Source organism: Aethalodelphis obliquidens, unplaced genomic scaffold (genome assembly GCF_003676395.1).
Source record: "Aethalodelphis obliquidens isolate GAN/ISIS:26980383/991018 unplaced genomic scaffold, ASM367639v1 scaffold6, whole genome shotgun sequence".
NCBI classification, from domain to species: domain Eukaryota; kingdom Metazoa; phylum Chordata; class Mammalia; order Artiodactyla; family Delphinidae; genus Aethalodelphis; species Aethalodelphis obliquidens.
Genome location: NW_020837950.1, coordinates 1,533,131 through 1,553,132, shown reverse-complemented (window position 1 = coordinate 1,553,132; position 20,002 = coordinate 1,533,131). Strand labels below are relative to the sequence as shown.

The 20,002-nt window shown below is 40.3% G+C and overlaps 1 long non-coding RNA gene across 8 annotated transcripts in view; it reads right to left on the bottom strand.

Moving 5' to 3' along the window:
- Window positions 1-20,002, bottom strand: part of LOC113618771 (uncharacterized) — a 167,802-nt gene that overhangs the window by 64,806 nt on the left and 82,994 nt on the right. For all 8 annotated transcript variants that reach the window (XR_003432118.1, XR_003432117.1, XR_003432113.1 and 5 more), the window contains one exon: window positions 8,053-8,179. This is a non-coding gene — a long non-coding RNA (uncharacterized LOC113618771). The remainder of the gene's footprint in view (window positions 1-8,052; window positions 8,180-20,002) is intronic.

Below are 20,002 nucleotides of genomic sequence, written 5' to 3'. Positions count from 1 at the left end.
GTCACCCAAAGCAAGGTGGAATATTCAAATCAGTTCCCAACATCCCCCAGTCCCCACAGAGTTGCCCAAAAGCCCACTTGCGTCTATCTGCCTGGTATTACTGGGTTTTAAACATGCTGATATGTATTTTGTCCATGATTAAACTTCTGGAAAATTTAACAGGCTAGAAAACCTCCAATGTTCAGCTCTCTTTTTCCCCTGTAACTTTATGCAGATTCATTCTGAAATATGCTAAGGAAACCGTACTCATTAACTATCCATCCTGCTTTTAAAGTGGAATTAATTGGTGCTGAAGTCCTCCACCTCAACCCAGAGATAGAAAAGGCCTCCCAGAGTAACACCCCCAAAAGGTGCACATCCCTTGATCTGTTTGCGCAGATGGCGGGTATTAGTTACACAAACACATGGAAAGAAGATAGGATTACGGTAGGAAGTCCTCCAGCTCTCCCTGAAAGTGAATTTCTTGTCCTTCCTGTTTTTGCTTCTAAGTCTCAAATTTTTCACTGCTCTTATATCTCTGCGAGTGTCATGGCAGGAACCACTTTCTACTCCTTCTCACAGGGACTATTTTCTGCATTTTGATGTCGCTTTTAACAAAACTGGTTCCAGACAGTTCCAGCAACCACATCCAAAAGAAGCCCTCTGCAAACCTGAAACTGTAACCCTCCCCGAGTTAGAAGTAAAACAAAACTCTTAAAGATAAAGCTTCATAAAACTATGCAAAATGGAAGATATATATTGCTATTATTTTCCTTCACCTCAAGAAGTAAAATTAAAATGTTCTTTTGGGGCTTCCCTGGTGGCAGCGTGGTTGAGAGTCTCCCTGCCGATGCAGGGGACATGGGTTCGTGCCCCGGCCCGGGAGAATCCCACATGCCGCAGAGCGGCTAGGCCCGTGAGCCGTGGCCGCTGAGCCTGAGCGTCCGGAGCCTGTGCTGCGCAACGGGAGAGGCCACAACAGTGAGAGGCCCGCGTACCGCAAAAAAGAAAAATAATGTTCTTTTGACTTTAAATAAGGATTTTCTCTTTTTTAAGCATTATTTAAATGCTTTTTATTTATTTATTTATTTATTTATTTAGGCTGTGCCAGGTCTTAGTTGCAGCATGAGTGATCTTTAGTTGCAGCATGTGGACTTCTTAGTTACGGCATGCATGTAGGATCTGGTTCCCTCACCAGGGATGGAACCCGGGCCCCCTGCATCGGGAGCCAAGAGTCTACCCAATGGATGACCAGGGAAGTTCCAGGATTTTTTTTTAATTGAGAGAAACTCGGTGTGTCTGAGTTAGTCGCTTATTGCTATCCTATTCAACAGGAGAGGTTTCATGGGAAATGATCTGGCAGCAGGCAGACATTCTGTGCAATAGAGGCACCTCATTTGTCTGTCTTAAGAGATGCTTCTAAGATGAGTCCAACAACTAAGTATTTCGGAACACCCTAAGGCTTTTCACCGGCCTTCACCTCTCGCTGCCCCCTTTCAAAATCACAGTAAAATGACAGCTACTAGAATTCACTGAAACCTGGCAAACACTGTTATTTACCCTGGGCCAGGGGTCAAGTTACCATGGGCAGAGCAGGATGCACAGTGTAATAATCTGGCTACTTCCTTAGGAAAACCTCAGGCAGTTTAAATAAAGTTATTTGTCCTGTGACATTTTTGTACGTTTTACAAATGTCCCACCCACTCCTCCTTGACAAGTCGTTATGCCACTTACCCCTCAGGACTCCCAATAGAGATGGCACATAATCTCCAACTTCTTTTATAACGCCTTTTTATTTAAATATCAAAAAATAGTGGCAAGGGAAATACAGATATTGAGGTGCTTTAATTATCATTTAAAAAAGATATGTAATTCATAGTTGTCTGAATGTTTCCTACAAATTCCAACCCAAGGAACCTTCCCCTCTTTAACGTCTTTTACCTTAGATATCACTTCCTTCATCTCTTACTTTTGCACCTATCTCTATCTTTTCCTCACCCTCCTTCCCCCCAACACACACACACGCACACGCGCACACACACACAGGTGCACGCACACACGCGTGTACACACACGCGTGCACACACGCGTGCACGCACACACACACGCTTTCCTGCTTTGGAATGCTTGTCCCCACATTGCCAGGACACCACATGTAACTGATGTTGATCTGAACAACCTCAGGATATATAACTGTTCAACCCAACATGCTGGTCTCTTGTGAGTACCACCCTGTACCACACAAGTACCCCCTTTACATATCCCTTCTAGGTCCAAGGTACAAGGAGACAGCAGAGTTCACACTGTCATCCAATGACTCAGCCATGGAATAATTACAATTCTACCAGGCACCATATTTTTAAAAATAAACTTGACACAGAAATGTTAAAAACAATAGCAGCATTAAGTCTAGTAATGATGATTATAATAAATTACACATAATCCTACACCACTAATACTAATTTTACTTTGCATATTTAACTTCACAAAATTGAATATACTGCATGTGCACGTTAATTTTACATTCGTCTTTTTCCACTTAACGTTATGCTAAACATTTTCGTATGTTTCCACAGTCTTCACATTTCATTTTTATAATGGCTCCATAGTATTTTTACCTAAAATTCACCTAATTCTGTCACCAGTAATGTTAACTGGATACCTTATCTATTCTAAGACTATACCACTAAGTTGCTTAACTTGATATACAATAAAAATAAATATATCAAAATATTAATAAGCACTCTAGGAGATGGGACACTAGGTAATTTTTCTTCTTTCTGCTTTTGTACTTTCTAAATTTTCTATAATGAACATGTATCTTTTTATTTTAAGACTTTATTTAATAATAATAACTACCACTTACCAAGTGTTTACTATATAGCAGGCACTCTTCTAAATCCTTTATACAATATTCCACCTTCTAACATTTAATCCTTATAACTACCCTAAAAAATAAATACTATTACTATCCTCATTTTATAGATGAGGAAATTGAGGCACAGAGCAATTAAGGAAGTTACACAAAGTTACAGAGCCAATAAGTAGAGTAGCGAGGATTTTAACTCAGGCAGTGCAACTCAGAGTCTACGCTCTTGCCATAGATGCTATACTTAAAAAAAAAAAAAATAGAGTGTGCTTTCTAAATATATTTAAGGTGTAATCATTTTAAAATAGTCCACTGTCTGGCTTCATGTTGCAATGGGACTTCATTATGCTTTTGGTATTTTGAGATTGCTACGCGCCCAGTGTAGCAACCATCTGTTATCACCACCACCACCACGATCATCATCATCACTATCAATCGTAATACTACCATCACTTAAAACCCTTTATTGGGCTTTCCCGGTGGCGCAGTGGTTAAGAATCCCCCTGCCAATGCAGGGGACACGGGTTCAAGTCCTGGTCCAGGAAGATCCCACATGCCACAGAGCAACTAAGCCCGTGCGCCACAACTACTGAGCCTGTGCTCTAGAGCCCACAAGCCACAACTACTTAACCCACATGCCACAGCTACTGAAGCCTGTGTGCCTAGAGCCTGTGCTCTGCAACGAGAAGCCACCGCAATGAGAAGCCTGTGCACCTCAATAAAGAGTAGCCCGCGCACAGCAACAAAGACCCAACACAGCCAAAAATAAATAAATTAATTAAACAGAAAAAAAAACCCTTTATTAAGGTTTTAGCATGTGCAGAACACTGTACCAGGCACTTGGGGAAATACAAAGTATGTAAAATACATGTTCTTTACTCTTGAGAATACCAGAGCTAGTCTGAGAACAGCTTCAAAATGAAAAGGCAGTAAGTATCCATGAAATATGAACTGAAAATTTACATAAATATCTGGAAATTATAGGCAAAAAATAAAAATTTCTTCTACCTACAATACAAAAATAATTGAACATAATGCAAAATGAAGGGCTTTTATTTATTTAGGATAAAAGCTTCAGATCTCTTTTCCACCTTACACATATAAAGTTTTACAAAGAAAAAAAATGAAGATCAAAGTAAGCTGCCTAAAAATATACAAATCAATTTTCACTGCAAAGTAAAGGAGGTGTTACAGTGGAGGATTCCTGGACTGAATGTCAATATTATGACATAGTGTGAGTGTGTTTCGTGTTTGGTAATTGCAATCATTGTTGCTTTTGTTGTGGTCATCCATTTACAAAGCTTGGTGTCAGTTTATTTATCTCTTGTAAAAATAAAATACTGTGTGTGTGTGTGTGTGTGTGTGTGTGTGTGTGTGGAAAAAAAATGCAAAAAAAAAAAAAGTAAGCTGCCTATACTGCACCGTTCTTTATGATATTTTCAGCCTGGATCACAATATTCCCTAGTTCTATGTCAAATTAAAAATAACTATTTTCATATGTAATATGTAATTGTGTACAACAAGCTTAATGAAATAAGATTCTGACCCTTTATCTTCCAAAATATTCTAAATACCATTAGCAAAAGGAAGTTTCTAGTTCTAATCAGTAGGTTGCAAGTCTAAAATTAAGTAATGGCTCTGCCAGTTTATTCAAATGAATGTGCTTGGCTCATATAACCTACCTTGCATTTTTGAAACCCACCTGATTTATTTGATATAATACGCTAAAAGTATACATATATTTTGAAGAATAAAAAGCTTCTACTTTGTACTAATTAATATTTTTAAAGATGTTATATATGTACATTTACCTTCAAAATAAATACTAAAGCCAAACTAATTAAAATGAGGCTTAAGCTGCATGGCATAGGGAGATCAGCTAAGTGTTTTGCGACCATCTAGAGGGGTGGGATAAGGAGGGTGGGAGGGAGATGCAAGAGGGAGGGGATATGGCGATACACATATGCATGTGGCTGATTCACTTTGTTATACAGCAGAAACTAACACAACACCGTAAAGCAATTATATTCCAATAGAGATGTTAAAAAATTAATTAATTAAAATGAGGTTTAGAAGATGGCCTTAGGAAACTATTTTAGCAGATAATAAAAATAATTTGTCTGTAGTATACAAATTGTGTATAAAATGTTTTTCTGAAACACTTGAAGGTGCTTAATTGTGATTTGTACTTTCAAGCACTTTAAATATCTTCATGGCATCTTGTTTAGACTATTAAATTATTTGGCAATCCTTTTTTTCATAGATACAAAAGTAAACTTCCATGAATTTGGAACCCATGGTGTCCAATTAATGAGAATGTCTTCAGATTAGAGTAAAATCCCAATCATATTAGACTTCTCCGTCATTTCTCAACTCTGACTTTGTAGATATCCTTGACGCTGGTTCTAGTGAAACCTCCTTAAGTGGAGCAGATTTATTTTACTTTTATATCAGCTGAGTATTCCTTTTGATTTTTCCTGACAAGTTGTTTTTTGCTGTTACTTTAATCTTCACCAATCCATACAGCCAGCTTCTCATTTATTCCATTTATAAATCCCAACAAAATAATGTCTTTCAGGTTTTATACATATTAAAATTTAGAGGTGCCCTTAATTCAACAAGTTTCCTTTCTGTGAAAAACTGGAAGTTTTTTGAGAAATATCCAACCTCACATACTCATTTTTTAAATAATTTTTAAACTTTAAAGGCTGGGGAATATGATTTCTCATATGGGAATAAAGCTTAAAAATAAAAACAAAAAAGTCCTGGGTTCACAATTACCCCTTAGATAAAGTCTTAGTATTTCACTTAGTATTCAAAGTCCATAACTTGGCCCCTGATCTGCCTTCCTAGTCTTACCTTCCACTCCATCTCAAAACTATTCTCTTCGATACTTAAGTTCAAGCTATTATTCCAGGGTCCTCAACTGTAAAATGGGTTAATAATCTTTATTTCTGCTAGTTGTAGAATTTAATGTAAATTAAGCACAAACGTACCTAGTATGGAGACTAGGACATGGTAATTGTTCAAAAAATGGGAGGAGGCATGGAAGTCACACAGAGTTGGGCCTAAATCTCAGAGAACTGCTCATGGTAACACTACTCTTTCTGAGCCTCAGTTTCCTCATCTGTAAAATATAATTATACTATTAGATAGGGTTCAACATAAAGCACTTAGCACAGAAGCTGGCACAGGCTGAACGTAGAGTGAATAAATGAATGCTACTATCCTCCAAGGAAAGCAACAGAAACAGACATAGACTTCCAGAGATTCCCTTTAAATCCCCTGAGATCAGTTCCCCTCTCCAAATCAGACAACATGGGCCCTTGGAAGGCAGAGGCAAAGCAACTTCATTGGAATTGCCTTCCAAAATTTATTCCAGAAATTGGCTTTGCTCAGAATAGCTGATCTGAAATCTGGCTGCCTGTGAGTACTGAGTTTTGGCACAGTTAAAAATGAACAGTGAGACACCTTGGTCAAAGCTGGCCTAGACAATTACATGAAACAATAATCAGACAGATTAATCCATTTATGAAGTTTACAAGGGCAATTCTTATCTCTATCAGACCTTCTATCCTTGGTTACCTCTCCATGGAGAAGGAGAAATGACAAAGCTAAATAAAGTAAAAGGTACCCCCTTGTTTTTTGAAATAAATAAGAAACATTAAATTTGCCGGTTTTTAAGTTTAGAATCAAAAGCTTAAGAGTTTATGTAATAAACACAATGTACTCTTAAAATGGAAACTTCATTTCTCTATCAGAGTCCCAAGAGACAGACATTTGGTATCAAGAAGCAGGGGAAAAGGTAAGCAGCTAGTCAAATGAGGGTGAAGAGAGGAAAAGACAGCATCTGAGGGGAGGAGAAAGAGGAACTGAAGGAAGCAAAAGGGAAAAAGAAATGACCATGGAAGGAATAATAAATTCATCTAACAAAGAGGTGAAGTTCCGATGGTGAGGAATCAGATCCAACACGGAAAGGAAAGAAAATGAAGTACCCGGAGCCCAGAACTCAGTACTTTCACATTTGTAATTATGACTCTTATATTTCAGATGAGGAAAATAAACAGTGACTAAATCAACTTTACAGAGTGATTAGAACAAAAATTCAGCCAATTCTCTCACAACATAAGAAAAAAGAAGGCAAAGAAAACAACCCACTACATTATGTCATTTGACCCTCACTCACGGTCTTTATCTCATCAGCAGTATGTCAATGAGAAGGGTTTGTTTGAATCAAATACAGTTGTGGGAGAACACACCTCAGCTCTCCCATGTGTTGGCAAAGACAAGATCATTCCTTGTTCATCTTTGTCCTCTTGAACAGTGGCTTATACATAACAGCTACATCATGAAAGTTAGTTGAATTTAACCGAATAGATTATATATTACTAAAGAGTGTCCATATTCAATTTTTTATAACAACAAAGGCTTAAGGCTTTAGATATGGCAAACTCTCATCTTCCAATCAAGGACCCCAGAAAATATCCGAACTCCTCTCCTGCCTCTGGCTTCCTGCCATGAGTTGTTGATGCCGTCAGGATGAATAAAGTTAACAGAATTCTTCTTATAAAAACTAGATGCAGGGCTTCCCTGGTGGCGCAGTGGTTGAGAGTCTGCCTGCTGATGCAGGGGACACGGGTTCGTGCCCCGGTCCGGGAAGATCCCACATGCCGCGGACGGGCTGGGCCCGTGAGCCATGGCCGCTGAGCCTGCGCGTCCGGAGCCTGTGCTCCACAACGGGAGAGGCCACAACAGTGAGAAGCCCACGTATCGCAAAAAAAAAAAAAAAAGATGCAGGAAAACCACGCTCCTGGTGCATTTTATTATCTAAACCTTAATTGCATGTAGTGTTTTATATCCTTGGTTATTTGCCTATGATTCTATGTCTGGTTCTTCAAAATGAATTGTAGCTTTTTAAGTCTTTTTCCTTCCATGTATCCCCCAGGCAGACCGGCAAACTCTAGGGGTTCAATAAATGCTTCTGGATAGTAACAGTCTAACACAGAATTTAGAAAGGTCCTTCCTCTTTCTGTCTGCTTTTTTAAAAATTATATTATGACCCTCATTCTGCAAGTGTTTCTGGCAATCAACCTTTTTTAAACTAAAGGGAAGAATTGAGTAGATTAGGTTAATAAAATAGTCTCGAGTCCCTTTTGTTGTCCTTGTTTAGGCTCTTCTTATCTCTTGTTTGGATAAGCTCCTTACCTGGTTTCTCTGCCCTCGACTTCTTCCCTTGACTCATCCTTTACACTGCTGCCAGGACAGTGTTTGTAAAACACAGCTTAGTTCAGGTCGCTGTCCTCCTCAGAAAACTTTAACGGCTCTCTCTTACCTGCAGAATAAAAGTTCAGATATCCTTGGTATAGTAGTCAACACCTTCCAAAGTTCAACACCAGCCTTCTTTTCCTACCTCAATACCTTAACTCTACCCATCTGCCCCATATTCCAAGCTCAACTGACCGTCAGCTGAATATGCTGCATTTTCAAGCCTCAGTACCATGCTCATTTCATTTCTTCAACCTAGACTGCCCTTCTCTATTCTTCATCTACCAAAGTCCAACTCATCCTCTAAGACTCAAGGTAAGTTTCACCTCTCTATAAGACCACCACAGAGACCCCCAAGTAGAATGAATTATTCCTTTTCTGGGTTCCCACTGTATTATATGCCACTAATAAATACTTATTTTCTATGTATTTCTATAATGGTTGGTTGTATAATGGTTGTCTTTGCTCCTACTCTAGAAGTTCCTTGAAAGCTGGCATCAGGAATTTATTATTTTCATGTGTTTCTTTCACAGTGGTGAGCCCAAGGTCTTGCACAGAGACTGATAAATGAAAATGAATGCATGAGTGAATGACATAATGTAGTCAGGGAACCATCAGCAGTTCCTTAAGCAATGGAGTGAGACACTGGAAGTTTCTGATGGAACACTCGCCTCAGCCCTTTCAGAGACGAGAGAGCAAATCGGTGAGCTTAACTGACAATACACATTTGGCTCAAAATGACGGAAAAGCGTCCCCCCGTGAAGATGATGGCTCATCTTTAGGGCTGGTCTCCTTAAATATTAAATGAAAGAAGGCTGTTTTCCCCTCCTTTTGCCTCCACCTTGTGCTGTGGTTGCCCTTGGCCCAATATGCTCAGTGCCCAGCAAATGGGAGGTGCTTAGTAAACACTTGCCCCAGCTTCTGCGGGCCTGAAGCCCAGCTGGCCGTGATGCTCAGACCAAGAGGTTCTGTGTTTTCCTCTGCAGGTCAGGATCCCAGTGCCAGGCACTGACACAGCTGCCGCATACCAGAAGAAATGCTGGACAGAAATGAAGGAGTCAAGAAAGTGGTGGAGAGTGTGGAGAAGACCAGGACAGGGGGCAGCAGATAGCAAAGGCTAACGGAGATTCCTTGCTGAGGGCTGATGGGCTGTGGAACTTTCCATTTGGAGGCTGACTCCTATGCCTGGCTCCTGAGCACAGTCCCTGTGGCCTCTGGTGACTCTTGGCAAGCCAAGGACTTGGATCTCAGCTTAAGCGAAGCCTTCCCTTGCTAGACCCAAATGTATTCAACACCATGTGGGAAATTAAGTTTGTTTTCAACCACTCACCATACCTTGTTGTTGTGAGCCTTGGTGAGCAAAAAGGGGGTTGAGTGGAAGGTTGGAGAAATGGGATGTCTTTAACTCTCTTACTGTGTCAATAGAGTGTGGCGTTTTTAAGAGTATTTATTTTAGCAATCTTAAAATTGATGTGACTTGGGGGCTTCCCTGGCGGCGCAGTGGTTGAGAGTCCACCTGCCGATGCAGGGGACACGGGTTCATGCCCCGGTCCGGGAAGATCCCACATGCCGCGGAGCAGCTGGGCCTGTGAGCCATGGCCGCTGGGCCTGTGCGTCCGGAGCCTGTGCTCCGCAACGGGAGAGGCCACAACAGTGAGAGGCCCGCGTACCGCAAAAAAAAAAAAAAAAAAAAAAATTGATGTGACTTAAGAGAGGATTTCCAACAGGATCATATTAAGATCAAGATGGTCAGGGGATTCACAACAATATGGCAGCACGGATAAGAAGCTTAGGCCCTCTGCCCAGTTAAACCAATCTGAGTGTAAAAGGGAAAGAGTAACTCCTGTTCTAGATTGTAGAATTTTGACTGTAAGTAATTAAATCTACAAGAAACAAACACCCTATTAAACAGCCCCATGACTCCCTGATTATGGGGGAGTGGCTGCTCCTGCTTCCTCCAAACAGACCTGGAAAATAGATCCTCATGAGGCAGCAGAAAGGAAGACGCTTAACAGAACTCATGATCAAAGTATCTAGCTGCCTGTTTGGGGAAGCTCTCCAGGCTGTGTTTACCAACTCCCTGCCTCCCTTCCTCCTAAACACAGAAGAAAAGCAAAGTGGAATCCTGAAGTGCATTTCAGAAAACTCTGTGAAAATTTCAGGATTAAAATCAGGGACAGTCAGAGCTATAGAAACAATCAAGGGACTAGGTCAAGATGGATGCTGACACAGAGGCCCAGGAAATGTGGGAGACAAGATCCACCCTGTAAGGGGAAAAAAAAAATAGGCTTCTTAAATATTTTGACTGATATTTCCCCAAAACCTTTGGGAGCTATAGTTATATATTTAGATGAGTGTTTTCCCTCTCATTAAGGAAGACAAATCATCTACAAAAATAACCACAGGAGGCAACAGGGGGAGGTAAGTTCTCTAAGATTTATATGTAATTTGTGTTTGATGCACAGAGGGAGAGACTTTCCTAGCTGGGGGAGTGAAGATGACTTCGTGGCAGGGGTAAGGGGGCACATGGACTGTATCTTCAATGATTTTGACAAGCAGAGGTGAGGAAGGGCATTCAAGGAGAAGACAATGTGAATAAAGGCATAGAGACAGTTCAGATTGGTTGATGGGTAAGGTTTGTGATTTATGAGAGTAATGCAGAATGAGAATGGAAAGGTGAGCTGGGACCAAATCATGAAAGGCCTTTAGCACAATAAGCCTTGAGCACAAGAAGCTTGGGCTGTACTCAGGAAGCAATACGGAGTCATTGAAGGTTCATGGGCAGTAGAGCCATGAAAGCTATGAGTTTTTGATTGGTTGATTATTTGCTTATTTTCCAGGTGAGAAGGCAGGGATAGACTGGACCAGGGAGGAGAAGGAGGCAGAAAGACCATTTGGGAGACTATTGCAATAATCTGGTGAAAGGGGATGACGGTTTGAACTAGAGAAATAGAAACATCTGATGATGCAACTGACACTGATGGTCTGGAATAAGCAAAGAGACCTTTAAAGTGATTAAATCAAGCAGAACTGTCAGTATGAGCATCTCAGTGGGACCCAAAATGTTTTTGCAGTTCACGGAACTAAAAGACAAAGTCCACAGTGATTGGTTTTCTGAAAGGCTAACATGGCTATTCATGGGACAGCCAAATATCCACTCTCTATTGGGAAAACAGGCATTCTGGAAGCCACAGGCCTACAGGAGCATCTTCGAACATAAAACATAATAAATGTATTAAGAAACAGATGGTTAAATAAAGAACTGTCCTAGAATTCATAAAAGGAGAAGTACCAGTGACCTATAATAGTTTTTAAAAATATAAACCTCATTGCCACCAACTCTGATTCCTCACTGCCTTCCAGAAGAGACCCAGGAATAGTGGTTTCCCAGCTCTGACCACAGGGGGTGGGTGGAGGAATAAGTAAAAGAAGAAGGGAGGAAAGGAGAATGTCCAGGGGAAAAGAGGGCTAAAGCTGACTCAGGTAGGCTAAAAGAGCACAATGAGAATAGTAAAAAAGAAAAACAAAGTTTGCATCATAATCTGGACTCTGAGAATGTTTGCAGTCAGCTACTAGTAAGACTGTATTTTTTCCTGGCAATGCACGCATGCCTCCTCAGACGTTACAGACTGTAACACAAGGTTACATGTAGAATGTGAAATAAACTGCTAAATGTTCAGAAAACAAAATCTCCTATTTTACACACAGCAAAAAATGTTCTATCTCTAGGAAATGACGCTAAGGAAATAGTAATTGTGATTTGTAAATATTTTTGTTTATATTAGTGAAAATTGGAAGTAACGCAAAAGTCCATAATTGGGGATTTCTTAAATAACTTTTAGTTCATCCATACAATGAAATACTATGTAGCCATTTAAAAGTATGCTGCAAAACATTATGTAGTGGCTTGGAAATTAGTCTGTTATACATTAATTGGAAAATTTGTGAGCAAAGCAATATATGAAATACAATATCATTTTGAAAAATATATGATATATGATTGAAAAACTATACGATATACCATGGCTAAAGTTAACCATGCATATCTCTGAGGGGTAAAGTAATGAGTGATAGTTATTTCTTTCTATCCTTTTAAATAAAGTTACTATAACAAACATTTACTACCATAATAAGAAAAAGGGATATTTAAAAATAGAACTGGTTAATAGGCCTCATCACTATAATTATCATAACAAATATTTGTTGAGCACCTCCTATGGGCCAGGCACCGACCTAGGTGACCGGAAATCAGGCAATATCCCTGCTCTTGTGGGACTTACCACTTAGAAGATTTCATTTTTATTGCTTAGTCAGTTAAAGTGGGGAAGGTTAAGTGCCTTTATATCAAGACTCCATTCGTTGGAAAAAAACAACATCCAGTTCAAATTGGCTTTCGCAAAAAGGAAAATTCAGGAGTTCACAAAACTGAAGTCCATGGGTAACTGACTTCACACATTGCTAAATCATTTGGAATCTTCAGAACTTGATATCTCATGAAATTTCAGACTACTTTTCTTTGTGATCACTTCATTATCAGTAAGGCTTTCCTGATAGTGTTACGATGGCTGCCTACCACTCCAGACTTGTATCCAGTATCCCCAACAACCACAACAGAAATACAGATACTAGCTTTCCAACAGTTTAAAAAAAAAAAAAAAAAAAAGGATTGAGTCCAGTTGGTTCTAACAATATCATGTGGCAGCCCTTGAACCACTCACCATGGCCCGAGGAGCATAATGCCCTGATCGGCCAATCCTAGGTTCATATAACCTCCGCTGGAAATGGACTGAGAGTAGAAGAGACATTGTCCCGAAAGAAAATCACAGGGCTGTTACCAGAACAAAATATGGATGCTGAGATGGTAAAACAACTGAGATGTCCACTATGGCCTTGCAGTAGAAGCCCAGAGGCAAGATGAACAGATCGGAGTCCTGGCTTCAAAGGATGAAACTTCATCCGAAACACCAAGCTGCATTTTGACACTGTATCTGATGCAAGCAGATGATGTGAATGTCACCAGGAAAATTTACTTTTAGACTGACATCAACCTAATTGTAGATATATTTTGAAAACATATGTATATTTTGCTGTAAGAATTCTAATCTCACACATATTATACAGATAAACAGAGAATCAAGCATGTTAGAAATCTACTCGTTTGACAGATGATGTGAGGGGGACCCAAAGTCTTGTTGCTACTTAACAGCAAGGCCTAACTCATCTCTTTACTCCCAGTGTTTCTGCTGCACCTTGAGGACTCTACCCCACATAACTCCAGCCAACGATAACGCCTCAGACTTTTAAGATTTCACTGTGAATGAAGCACACTTAAAACTTTAATAGATCAGCTCGTAAACACCTCATTTTTGTTCTGGCTGAAGATTAAACAGTGCCTAGCCATAGGGATAACTAGCTAAGTGGCAACACATGTCCCCCGTTTATTCCCAAAGCTCACTTTAAGTAAGTTCTTCCTTTATTAATTATTTTTCATAAGTATTTTAACATTTCAAATCTCACACTTAATACTAAGAAACCAGGCTTGCCAAATACACTCACGGTAGAAGATCTGTCACTCTATACCTAGTTCTGCCCTCTGCTAAACTCGTCTCTCCATAACTGGGAACAAGACTAATATTCAAATCTAGGACCTGGTTACATGGAAGGCACTGGGCTTTGGGGAAAAGATCAAGATCCAGCAACTAGGATTGGGCACAAGATCAGAACTGGTCCAATAGAAAGTCTGATTTGATGCTGAGCGAGTGAATCTAAGTCACTGCCCTTAATAGCTTCCTTTCCACCTGTGCACTTGGGCAAAGATCCTATAAGCAGCTGTACCTACGATTCCACAGTTCAGGAACTTCCTCCAGCTTCCACCTCCCATTCTTTACTTTGAACCCTATTGTTTTGGTCTGGTTTCCCTTGTTCCTTCCTGTTTCCTTGAACCTGGATTTTCCCTCTTTGCCTATTCTCTTTGGGTTGATAACTGAGTTGCCCGGCTTGCCTTGCTCCATCTTGGACCTCCAATGATATGCTCTGCAGCCCTTGGCAAGCCCTTCCTACCCTTCCCTGAATGTGGCCATGGTGATTCCAGCTGGGCTGGAGCAGCCTGTGTCCAGTGACCTGGCCTCTTGCTTGCCTGGGAAGAGAGACTGGACACTGAGCTCTCTTGGATGGAGTTCCTGGTGTCCCTTTAGTCTAAGATGAGGACTGAATACATCTTCATCAGGGGAACTCAGTGACAAATACTAATTGAGCACCTCCTATGTGCCAGGCACTACCCTATGTGCTGAGAATACAGCAGAGAATCAAATAAGGTCTCTGATCTCAGGGAGTTTAGAATCTGGATAGAGGGTGGGAGAGACAAATGTATGAACAATTAAGACAAAATAATAATTACAAGTCGGGTTAGGATTATGCTCTAATGAAAATAAAACAGGGTGGCATAGACAGATTCTGGGGTGATTAGGGAAGACCTCTTGAGGGGAAATATGAGTGACAATAAGGAAGCCTTGGGAAGATTTGGAAGAAGAGAGTTTTGTAGAAGAGGGAGCAACAGATATAAAGGCTTTGAGGCAGGAATGAGCTTGGCATCTTCCAGGGATGGAAAAAAGACCAGCGAGGTTGGAGTCACAATTGACAAATAAATAATTTGCTTTAAACATGAAAGTGGGCTCAAAAAGTCAGCTTAAAAACATGCCAATTTTTCCTCCCAATTCAACCAGATTTGCAACATAAATATGATGCATAATTGTACACGTTTGTATGGGCACAAATCTTATTGGCAGTTCTGGTAAATAAATGTAGGATCAGTTGAGTCTCCTTGACGCCTATCACAACTGTGAACACTGCCTCTGATAACATTGTTTTGTCACTTTTCACTCCCACCAGCAAAGAAGACAGATAAATGGCTTCCTGAGACAAATGGTCCCACTTTCCAAGGCCTGGGGCTCTGAAGGAAGGAGACGTGAGCCTTGGAACATTTCTCAGGGTGCCTCCTTGAAGAGTTCATGGCCACAACCTCTCTGAGTCTGCTTCAGAAGGAGCTGCGGCGTTAATTCTTCTGAAAAATTATATTTTGTTTGCAGTCCATTAAAATTTCAAAAGACTTATGAAATGAATTCCAGACTATGCGCCATTGCAATCTGCAACAGAAAATACCTGATTATAGCAATAATAGGAATTTAAAGTGAAAAATACCTTATGTTTTGCCTGTATCGCACCACAGTGCCCTAGAAAAGACAAAAATGTACCCTTTCTGGGAGTGGATTCTTATGCAGGTAATATTCTTTCCAGGTATAACAGCTGTGGAGGGTTGAATCGTAGTCCCCGCAAAATTCATGTCCAATCAAAACCTCAGAATGTGATCTTATTTAGACATAGGGTCTTTGCAGAAGAAATTATTTAAGATGAAGTCACACTGGATCAGGGCGGGGCCTAAATTCAATGACTGGTGTCTTTATAAAAGAAAAGAGAGGAAGATTCACACACACATACACACACGGAGGCAGGCCATGTGAAACCAGAGGCAGAGATTGTAGTGATGCAGTTATATACCAAGGAACACCAAGGATTGCTGGGTAAGCACCAGAAGCTAGCAGAGGCAAGGAAGGATTCATTCCTACAGACTTCAGAAGGAGCAAGGCCCCCTAACACCTTGCTTTCAGACTTCTAGCCTCCAGAACTGTGAGAGAACAAATGTCTGTAGTTTTAAGCCACCCAGTTTGTGGTAATTTGTTACAGCAGCCCTAGGAAACTAATATGCCAGTCGTGGGCAGCTTTGCCCCAGCACTGGAAGAGAGGGAAACTACAAGGTATTGGGAAATCAACTGAATCTACATTAGCAAAGTAGAAAATTGAGTACTTATTTGATGAATTTGACCACCAACAATTTTGGAAGAGTGACTTAAATTGGACAGGGGTTAAAAGTTGGGGCTTTGGAATCAGAAAGTCTGGATTGGGCCTTAACTGTATCCTTCACCTTGTTCAAGTTACTAAACTCTAAGCCCCAGCTTTTCATACATAAAATGGGAACTTACCCCATAAGGTGGCTGTGAGATTTAGAGGGGACACCTCTGTGTAGAGTTTGGCAAGTGCCCATCCCATAGTAAGTCCCCACTAAAGCGTAGCTGCTATATCATTATTATATTGTTATCACTCTTCCATCTTCAGAAACACTTCCTATCCTTGAAGGAAGGAATGAGTGGTTATAGTCAGATGTGCTTTTAGAGTCCAGTCCTCTTCTGTCCTTTGTTCAGCTACTACTCAGCAGGACCCATCTACAAACTAAAAGCACTCAATGTTCACCAGTTCTGAATGAGAGACAGCCTCGCCATGTTCACGGTGAGCCCAGACTCCCCCGAAACATATTTTTAAACAATTTCTTGCCTGTCTTAAGATATAAATATTTTTCAGAAACATGGGTTCTCATGTTTCTCTTGAAAATACCACAATATTTTCAACAACAATATTTATTGAAAGCTCATCATTTGCCAGGCATTTCCCAAAGGTCACCTCACGTAGACCTTACCACAGCCCTGCAAACCAGGTGATAATCATCTGGTTTTACATATGAGGAGGCTGAGACCCAGAGAAACTTCTGAGGATTCCAGACTGACTCGAAATTAAAGCAAGAAATAGAAGGAATGTTGGAGAAGAAGTGGGGCGGTGGGCAGGGATGCTGTCGCAAACACTCATCTTTCCAAAAGGCAGAAGGAAGTACAGACGGGAGAGCCAGAGCTAGGCACCGCCTGGGCTCTGGTCTGGGCTCCGGTCTGGGCTCCACCCTCACCCGGTGGAGTGAAGCACTGTTTCTCTCTGGGCCTCAGTTTCCCTACCTGTGAAACAGGGAAAGTGAACTAGATGATCTCTAATAACACATTCTGCTGTTAACCAAGATCAAGATTTAAAAAAAAAAATCAAAATCATAAAATCAAAATCTTCTGATATGCAGCCTCATGAATCTTAGGCAATTTTTTTAAGCGACATAACATGGAAAAAAGATGAAAGATGCTGAGGTTGAAGTTTTCCAAACGAATTCATAATATTTACAATACGGTATTGTAATTTTAGTTTTCATAACACTGATCCTACTCCTTTATTTCTGTAGTTAGCTCATATCAAAACAAAAGCTGGTGCATTTTTCACTAAAATCCTATTTTTTTTCTTTTTTGGTAGGAAATTCTGAGTAATAGAAAAAAATAAAAATAATAATTCTTCACATTTAAATAGTATCTTTGATCTGAGGCCTTCCTGTATGGTATTTTTATAAGCCATATGTGTTATTATTTTTTTTGGTAGGTCACATTAAAGTCCTAGGATGTCTAGACCACTGATATTATGGGAGCTCTTCAAAGTAACACAATGACATTTAATAATAAACTCAGCTTTTTCTTCAGTTGTACCTTATATCCAGGAAGTGCTGAACCTTTTAGTTTTAACAATGTTTCATCACCCTATGTATTTTAGTTTTTCAGCCAGAAAAACTGAATCCAGGCAAATTCTAAAGAAGAATCCATATATTTGTGATGTTTATTAGTAGCAGTAGCAAGTAATTATGAGGTATCTACTCTGTTCTGGTCATTGTTCCAAGTGTATTACAAGTGTTAACTCATTTAAGCCCCTCAACCCTATGAGGTAGGTTATGATGCCCCCATTTTACAGATGAGGAAACTAAGGCAGAAAGAAGAGAGTAACCTGGTTCAAGAGCTGACCACTGGTCACTCACAGAGCTGGGACTTGACTCCAGCAGTCTGGCTCCAGACCGCACAGTCATCACCTCCACCCTCATGCGGGGAAACTGAGGCTCATTAAAGGTTAGTAACTAGAACATTTTCCCAAAATTCCCATATACTCACTCCCCCATGGTAACATTCCATCAGCATGCCCACTCAAGAAAGAAATAAAAAGCTCTCTCCATCAGTATTGTTGACATTACTCTTTTGTACCTGATAGTAAATGCTTCAGCTGTCAGATACTGGATCCTCACATATATTAAAACATACAGCAAGAAAGAGCAAAGTGTATGCTAGTCTTAATTTCTGAGCAGATTGAGTTTCACATCAAATATTTCATCTTCTTCCAATATATAATCCAATTACTTCCAAATCTCCATTATTATTTTCATTGTATATTCATGCATTGCAAGAAATTTGAAAAAAAAACAAAAACACCTGAAAAACTTTCAGGAATGGGTCAAATCCATTCGGAACCACTTACTGCTATTTTTTATTGGATTACTCGAGGTCACATTGGTGAAAACTGCTATCATCTGTGAAACATTTTAAATCCCTTGACTCAGAAGCACACTGGTCAAACTTGATTTTTAGTGAGTTCTTTTACCAGACATTACCTTACCCCTATGATGTCAACTCTAGCTCAGGGAAACAGACTTATTTTCTCCCTCAGAGGAAGACAGAATGACCTTTGAAGCTGATGTAACCGCAGTTAAGGAGCAGTGATAATGACTGCTCTAGAATCATTCTTTATGAAACTTGTAAGGACACAGAGTTTAGCAGCAAAGCAGGCTTCTGGGTTATTTAATTATTTTAAATTTATTTGATCACTTATTTCTTTATTTCATGCCTTGCTCCACCAAGGATTCAAAGTTCATCCTTTTTTTTTTTTTTTTAAGGTATGCTGCTTAAGAATTTTTATCTTCCAAGTGACAGATTTATTCATAGCTATAGGCAATGCTTCCCTTATTTTTCTGACGTTCTTCCACTCTTATGGCAGGTAAGATCTTAGATCCCCAAAAATATGAATGTTCCTCCCAACAGAATCCCTCTCCAACTCCGCCCCCCCACCACCAATTTCCTAGGTATCTCTTTAAAGGAGTCCAGAAATTAAATTTAGAACTATTAGGCCAAGCACAATAAAACAACAAAAAAAGGTTATTTAGTGTGTGGAAATTGGCTTTATCTCTCATGCACTTGCTTCTTTTATTAAGGAATCCATGAGGCCTACCTTCTCCCCATCTGCCAAAATGGGCTGACATCAGTTTGAGGCATTCAGAGTTATCAAGGGGTGTGAGGGGAGGAGGGGCGCCAGGAGGAGGGGGCGGACCGGCGGGCTTGCAGAGCCCGGCCATGTCATAAGCATTCTTTCCAAAGGAAACCAAGTTAAAAGGCTGATAAACCCCAATCTCTCTTCACAGCTTGCCTTCGGAGCCCCTTAATGCAACTCCCTCATTTGTTCATCAGCACTTTATGAGAAAATAAACAAAAACACGGCCTGTTTCCTCATTGTCAGCACATCAGAACACTTCCTGCTCAGAGAGGCCACCAACCCGCCCAAAGAGTCAGGGGACCACTCTCTATTTTGCCTCCACTTTTTAACAGCTCGTTTTCTAAGCTGAATTCCAAGGGCCTAATCAAATCTGAAGCCCCCTCTGGGTGGATTAGATGTCCTAGATTCCAGTGCTCTGCAGGACAGGAGGCTCCCCTGGAAGGATCAGTGGGTGAGCTACACTGAAACCACGAGGTTGCTTCCTGTTTCTCCATTCTTATTTTACCTTAAAAAAAAATTAAAAAGTGGGCTAAGGAAAAGGAGAAACGCTTAAAATAAATAACTTTTCACCGAATCACCAGTTCTATAAGGTACTGTAAATTCTATAGCTGTTGTAACATTCGCCAATCAATTCAATCCTTCCAGATTTTTCACTAAATCTGATGAAAAAAAGCAAGCAGGAAAGAAAGGGAAAGGAAGGAGAGGAGAGGAGACGGGAGGGGAGGGGAGGGGAGGGAAGGGAAGGGAAGAGAAGGGATAGTCACTGAAAATATAAGAGCTGTTGGGTTATGACTCTTACGTTTAAATTCCCAACGGGCTAAACGGTGCCCTGAGATAGTCCTAGCACTGATATCTCCTTCTTGAAGAGATGTGAACATTTGAAAAG